The sequence below is a fragment of the Triticum dicoccoides genome, chromosome 3B, assembly GCF_002162155.2.
Source record: "Triticum dicoccoides isolate Atlit2015 ecotype Zavitan chromosome 3B, WEW_v2.0, whole genome shotgun sequence".
NCBI classification, from domain to species: Eukaryota; Viridiplantae; Streptophyta; class Magnoliopsida; order Poales; family Poaceae; genus Triticum; species Triticum dicoccoides.
Window position 1 is genome coordinate 241,962,911 of NC_041385.1, and position 6,866 is coordinate 241,969,776.

Consider the following 6,866-nt stretch of genomic DNA (forward strand, 5'->3'; position numbering starts at 1 on the left):
GGGCAGTCGCAGGGCCACTAGTGCTTGAAAGAGGCTCCGACCATGGAGGCCGATTAGGGTGGCAGGCAATGAGGAGCCTGGGTGTGCGGGCTGGAGGAGTACGGCGATGTATTCCGCGAGCTTCTTGACGATGATGAACTTGTTGGTGGTGGCAACGATCATCTGGTCCAACTGAGAGTCGTAGTTGGCATCGACGGCGGCCATCCACCAGCCGATCACCAACACCATCTGGAGAAGATCCTCGGTGCCATGCTGCAGGCCGGCGTCGTGGACCATCTGGCACAGCCGCTGGCCGTTCGCGCGCACTGCCACCATGGGTCTGGAGTGAGCATTTTTGCGCTTATTAGTGTAGGTGCTTAGGCAAATGCTTAGGTGTGTACCATGTGGTAGATGCATTGGAATCGAGGGGCACCTTTATATGAGTGCAAACTGCGTTGCATTCACATCGTGCTGCCTCTTTTCCCGGTCCTCATCCCATTACTTCCCTCATGCATTCACATGATGCTAATTGAAGGAGGATGCATCATTGGTTGTTCAACATTTTGGGAACTGCTACCCTCTCCCTCATCTGCATTAAAGCCATATCCGGAACTGCGCCGCCCGCTGTCAAATCGAATAGTACTGCGTCGCCCACTGCACGCCCGGCTGAACATGCCTCCTCGCCTCCATCTATGCTTAATTACTGCATTTTAGTTGCAAAAATTAGATACTGCTAGTGATTTTTAGCTTCATATTTTGAAAAATCGCAGTGTTACAAGGTTGACAAATGGCAATGTTACTAGATCAACAAATGTCAATCTTTCCAGTTTGACAAATGGCAACATACCCAATATGACAGATGCAAATCTTACCAAATTGTTTGTAAGTGGTTGCACATGGGTCATCAAAAGAACTATTTGCGTTCAAGAGATGCACAAATCCTGCTCCACTTTGCATATGGGTGTTCTATCTAAAACGTTTGCGATCAAGAGCCATTGAAACCTATAGCCATTAAAAACCAAGACACATGGCGTCACGTGAATGGTTAACAGAACGCACACGGTTTGAATTATACAAACGTTTGAGATATTAAAGTGGCAGCTATTTTTTCAAAATGCCTTTGTTGGCTGTTATTCGAGTGCGCCTTCTCTCAAAATGGACATAAAAAATACGACAGCATGTCGGGTGCCATTCCATGATAGCATGCCAAGTTTCTTGAATTTCAGACGAGTTTTGGATTTACTAGAAAACAAAGTATCTCAATGTTTTGCCAGCAGTCAGCGGTGCCCTGGTGTTTGAAATTCATTCCCATTTCTTCCATTAGACCTAAGCATCCACCCAAGGACAGAGATTTGATTTTTCAACCAATTTGTATGCACTGGAGCATGTGCATGTAGTTCAAATTTGAATTATGGACATAAATGCATTGAAATCTCAGTTAATGCATAAAATGTCCAAACGAACCCCGAAAAATCGCAAAAAATGACACAACACTCCTGTTGTTCTATGTTGACATGAGAAAATTTTTGAAAGCAATAAGAGGCAATGGATATCGTTTCGTCCCCAAAGGTGGGACATTCCCTACCGAAACAATCATGCTTGTTGTGAGAAGCTCTGGTTTGTGAGAAGCACATACCCAAACCTGCCCCAAATGGGACAAAAATTTACGACGGCATGTTGATGCCACTCCATGATAGTATGCCAAGTTTCATGAATTTCTTACGAGTTTTGGATTTATTAGAATTTAAAAACCAGGTATCTCAATGTTTGCGGCCGAGTGACGGTGGCAGGGTATTTGACATTCATTCCCATTTCTTGCATGGGACCTAAGCATGCAACCAAGGATACAGATTTGAATTTTTCAACCAATTTATATGCATTAGAGCATGTGCATGTAGTTCAAATTTGAATTATGCACATGAATGCACTGAAAACTCAGTTAATGCATAAAAATGTCCAAACGAACCCCGAAAAATCCCAAAAATTGACACAACACTCCAGTTGTTCTATGTTGACAGCAGGAAAAAATTGAAATCGAGAAGAGGCAATGGATATCGTTTCATCCCCAAAGGTAGGACGTTCCCTACCGAAACCATCAAGCTTGTTGTGAGAAGCTCTGGTTTGTGAGATGCATATCCCCAAACCTGCCCCAAATGGGATGAAAAATTACCATGGCATGCTGATGCCACTCCATGATAGCATTCCAAGTTTCATGAATTTCTAATGAGTTTTGGATTTACTAGAATTTTAAAACCAGGTATCTCAATGTTTGCGGCCGAGTGACGGTGGCAGGGTGTTTGACATTCATTCTCATTTCTTGCATGGGACCTAAGCATGCAACCACTGACACGGATATGAAGTTTCAACCAATTTATATGCATTAGAGCATGTGCTTGTAGCTCAAATTTGAATTATGCACATGAATGCAAAGAAAGTTCAGTTAATGTATAAAAATGTGCAAGCGAACCCCGAAAAATCCCAAAATTTGACACAACGCTCCTGTTATTCTATGTTGACACCAGGAAAAAAATTGAAATCGAGAAGTGGCAATGGATATCATTTCGTCCAGAAAGGTGAAACGTTCCCTACCGAAACCATCAGGCTTGTTGTGAGAAGCTCTGGTTTGTTAGAAGCATATCCCCAAACCTGCCCCAAATGGGACAAAAAGTTTACCACGGTATGTTGATGCCGCTCCATGACAGCATGCCAACTTTCATGAATTTCAGACGAGCTTTGGATTTACTAGAATTTAAAAACTAGGTATCTCAATATTTGCGGCTGAGTAACGGTGTGGTTGACATTCTTTCCCATTTCTTGCATGGGACCTAAGCATGCAACCAAGGACACATATTTTAATTTTCAACTAATTTATATGCATTAGAGCATGTGCATGTAGTTGACATTTGAATTATGCACATGAATGCATAGAAAACTCAGTTAATGTATAAAAATGTCCAAGCGAACCCCGAAAAATCCCACAAATTGACACAACACTCCTGTTGTTCTATGTTGACACTAGGAAAAAAAAATTGAAATCGAGAAGAGGCAACGGATATCGTTTCATCCAGAAAGGTGAAACGTTCCCTACCGAAACCATCACACTTGTTGTGAGAATCTCTGGCTTATGAGAAGTTTATACCCAAATCTGACCCAAATGGGACAAAAAATTTACCACGGCACGTTGATGCCACTCCATGATAGCATGCCAAGTTTCATGAATTTTGGACGACTTTTGGATTTACTAGAATTACAAAATCAAGTACGTCAACATTTGCTGGAGAGCCACGGTGTCGTGGTGTTTGAAATTCATCCCCATTTCTTGCATGGGACATAATCATAAACCCATGGACACATATATGATTTTACAACTCATGTTGGTGCACCGGAGCATGTGCATGTAGTTTAATTTTGAATTGTGCACCTGAAATGGCTAGAAAACCAATTTAATGTATAAAATGTCCAAAAGAATCCTGAATAATTCCAATTCTTTTATGACACACATATAGTTGCATGTTCACTGCAGATAGAAGGTCTAGCAATTCAAACACCGTCCATTACCGTTGTGACCCCATTATGTAATTCAAATCAAGATGAAAAATCAAGTAGATCCCACACAGTTTATTATAACCAACCGTGTGAGATGCAGCACAAAATATCTTGGAGCACCGTCGGAGTATAGTATGTGTACGGCTTACGCGAGAAGGTGCAACGGATCCAGTCCACAACCCGCTCTGAATAAGAGACCATGTCTGATAACACTTTGTGCGCCAGCTTTTCGCTGAAGCAATTCAAAATTTTCGGCTTCCCCGAAAATATCTACCTCCCCGCCCCCTCCTCCTTACCAAAAGCCACATTTCCCTGTTTCCGCCTTCCTTTCCAAGTTGAAACCTTCACTCCTTGCTTGCAACGTCGCCTCCTCACCGGCGACCCTCCTTCATGCTGCTCGGCCTCGTCTATCAAGGCGGGCAATCCACACCCGACCCCCATCCTCCTCCTCCTTCCACATCCCACATGCCCCGACCGCCGGTGCGACACCTTCCACCCAAATCACCGACCCCTCCACCAAATAAGCATCGCCCTAAGCCATGGTGCATGCAGTATAGCGAGGATCTCAAGGAGCATTTGGCAGCGGAGAAGCAAATCGCGACCGCACGCACGGATGAGGTCGCGATGGCTGCCAATCATTTCGACCCCCAGATCTTGGAGGAGCACCTTGCCATCGAGGCCACCATCAACTCCTCGCGCGCCGATGCCACGACACGGTTGGCTGCTTTAAACGATAGTTCATTGCGTTTTTCTCGAGGCCACCGTTGGTGCCTTCGACGAAGACTACGAGGTGTTTTCTCAGTGTGCACGTGCTTACCTCATCTCAAAAGCCAGCAGGTTGGTGCCCTGAGCAGCTCAGGCAACTCACCACTACGACGAGGGCACCCACGATGCGGAGGCCTCACCCTCTTCCATGTCCAAGGAGCCAATCGTCATTGATATCTCCGACAATGAGGAGTAGCTTGTCTTATTAGCTCACTTTAAGGACCCATGTTCGGTTTGCTAGCTAGTGCCTTTCCTTAACAAATTCTAATGAATTTTTCTATCTACATTTACCATGCAATCTTTTTCTCTAGAGTATATGTTCTATATGTCATGCAATGTGGTGTTTAGTTAACTGTTTGGTTCAATTCTGCAAATGTAATGTTCAATTCTTCAGGGTGCAATTTTCCAAGTTGTCAAGCATGCTTGGTTTGGTTAACTGTCCGATCTTATATTAGGAGTATGTTATATTGTGCAATGTGGTGCTCAGTCAATGTTTGGTTCATTTATTGTGGTGTTTAGTTAACTGCTTGGTTCAATTCTGCAATGCGATGTTCAATTGTTGTGGCTGCATTCTGTTATTGTATACCATGTGAGGAATCAATCGAATTTGGCTGCACCTAATACATGAGAAACATATACAAGTGATATATTTCCTAGTTCTTAATCATGCTTGGTTTGGATAAATGGGTTTTCCATGTGGCTTGAATTAATCTGATGAATCTGTAATGTGCTTATTTATCATCAACATATTTTACTGATACCATGTGAACCCTTACTTAACCTAATCACTAACTACCTTATATGTGTTGCAGGGAAACAATGGGAAGCACTAAGGTTTACAAGATGGTACTAACTATTATACCTTGCCTTTTTTTATTCCTTTGCCCCATTTCCAATATAAAGATGATATTTATGCACATCCTTGTTTTCAAGCCTTTCCAAAGCAGTTCACTGATGATTACTTCTCAAACCACCTCTGTGGTCAGGAGGTGAGAAAAGTTTTCATACAACACCCACGGTTCAATATTGAGGTGTTCCTGAAGAGGATGAAGGATGGACGGTCAATCATTCACAGGCACTAGCCTAAAGTCGCAAAGACCTTCAACATGAATGAAGGCTCAATATTCGCCTTCCACTTCAGCAGTTTTTCAGATGAGATGCATATGTCTATGTACTGTCTATGATGCTAATTCCGAAATGTTCTAGATGTTGCTTGTTAAACTTGGTGTTGGTGTAGTTGTGTAATGGGGTAGCTGAGTGCTGAAGCTATATCATGTTGTACTCGGATGTACTTCAATTATGAAATCCTGCTTCCTTAATATGGAAATGAAATATATTATGTCACTACTAGGGAAAACCTTATACATAGAAATTTAGCAACAACGCGGGTCAAAAAACTGCGCTAGTGCTATATAGCAGTAGCGACCAAATAAAAACCGCGCTACAGACACAAACTTAGCAATAGCGCTTGTGGTAAAGAAAGCACTACTACTAATATTCCCATTGGCAGAATGCTAGGCTACGCATAGCAGTAGCGAGCTTCGAAGAAACGCGCTACTGCTAGAGCACAGTTAGCAGCGCGTTTCCTGAGAAGAGCGCTACTACTAACGGAAATAAAATAAGATGAAAAACAAATAGAAATTTAAATGAAAATGAAAGAAATAGAAAAAGGAGAAAGGTAAAAATAAAATATAAAGCAAAATAAACGAAAAAGCGAAAAATCGGAGGAAGGCATAGCAGTAGCGTTTGTTTGTAAGAGGCGCTATAGCTAACGTAGCTGCAGCGCGTGTCCTAGACCCCCGCTATAGAAACAGAATAGGAAATTAAAAAAGGAAGAAATTTACATAGCTATAGCAGCAGCGCGTTTTGAAGAAAGCGCTATAGCTATCTTAGCTATAGCGCGTTTTGCGAAACGCGCTACCGCTAAGTTTGACTTAGCCAAAAAACAGTTTCCCCCGGCCACCACTTCCCCCAAATCCCTCAAACCCACCCCGCGCGCGCCGCCGTCTCCCCGATTCACAGTCGCCCCACTTCGCCGTCGCCGACGACGCCACCAGAGCCGTGCACCGTCGACGACACCGGAGCCGCCCCCAACGCCACGGAGCCGCGCGGCCTCGTCAACGCCACCGGAGCCGCCGTCGACGCCACCTTCCTCGCCGTCACCAGAGACGCCCCTGCCTCCCTCGCCGTCACCGGAGATGCCCCTGCCTCCCTCGCCACCACTGCCTCCGTCGCCACCACCGGAGCATCATCTGTAAGCCCCCACCCCTCCTCTCTCTCTCATGCATAGGTTAGCCAGTTTAATTAGGTTAATTATCTAGGTTAGGGCACAAATTTAGTTAGGGCATTGACAGAGAAGTAGTTAGGTTAACTAGTTTAATTAGGTTAATTATCTAGGTTAGTGCAAAAACTTAGTTAGGGCTTTGACAGAGAACTAGTCAGGTTAACTAGTTTAATTAGGTTAATTATCCATGTTAATTAGTGCAAAAATTTATTTTAGGCTTTGACAGAGAACTAGCTGCATTAACTAGTTTAATTAGGGTTAATTATCTAGGTAAACTAGATTAACTAACTAG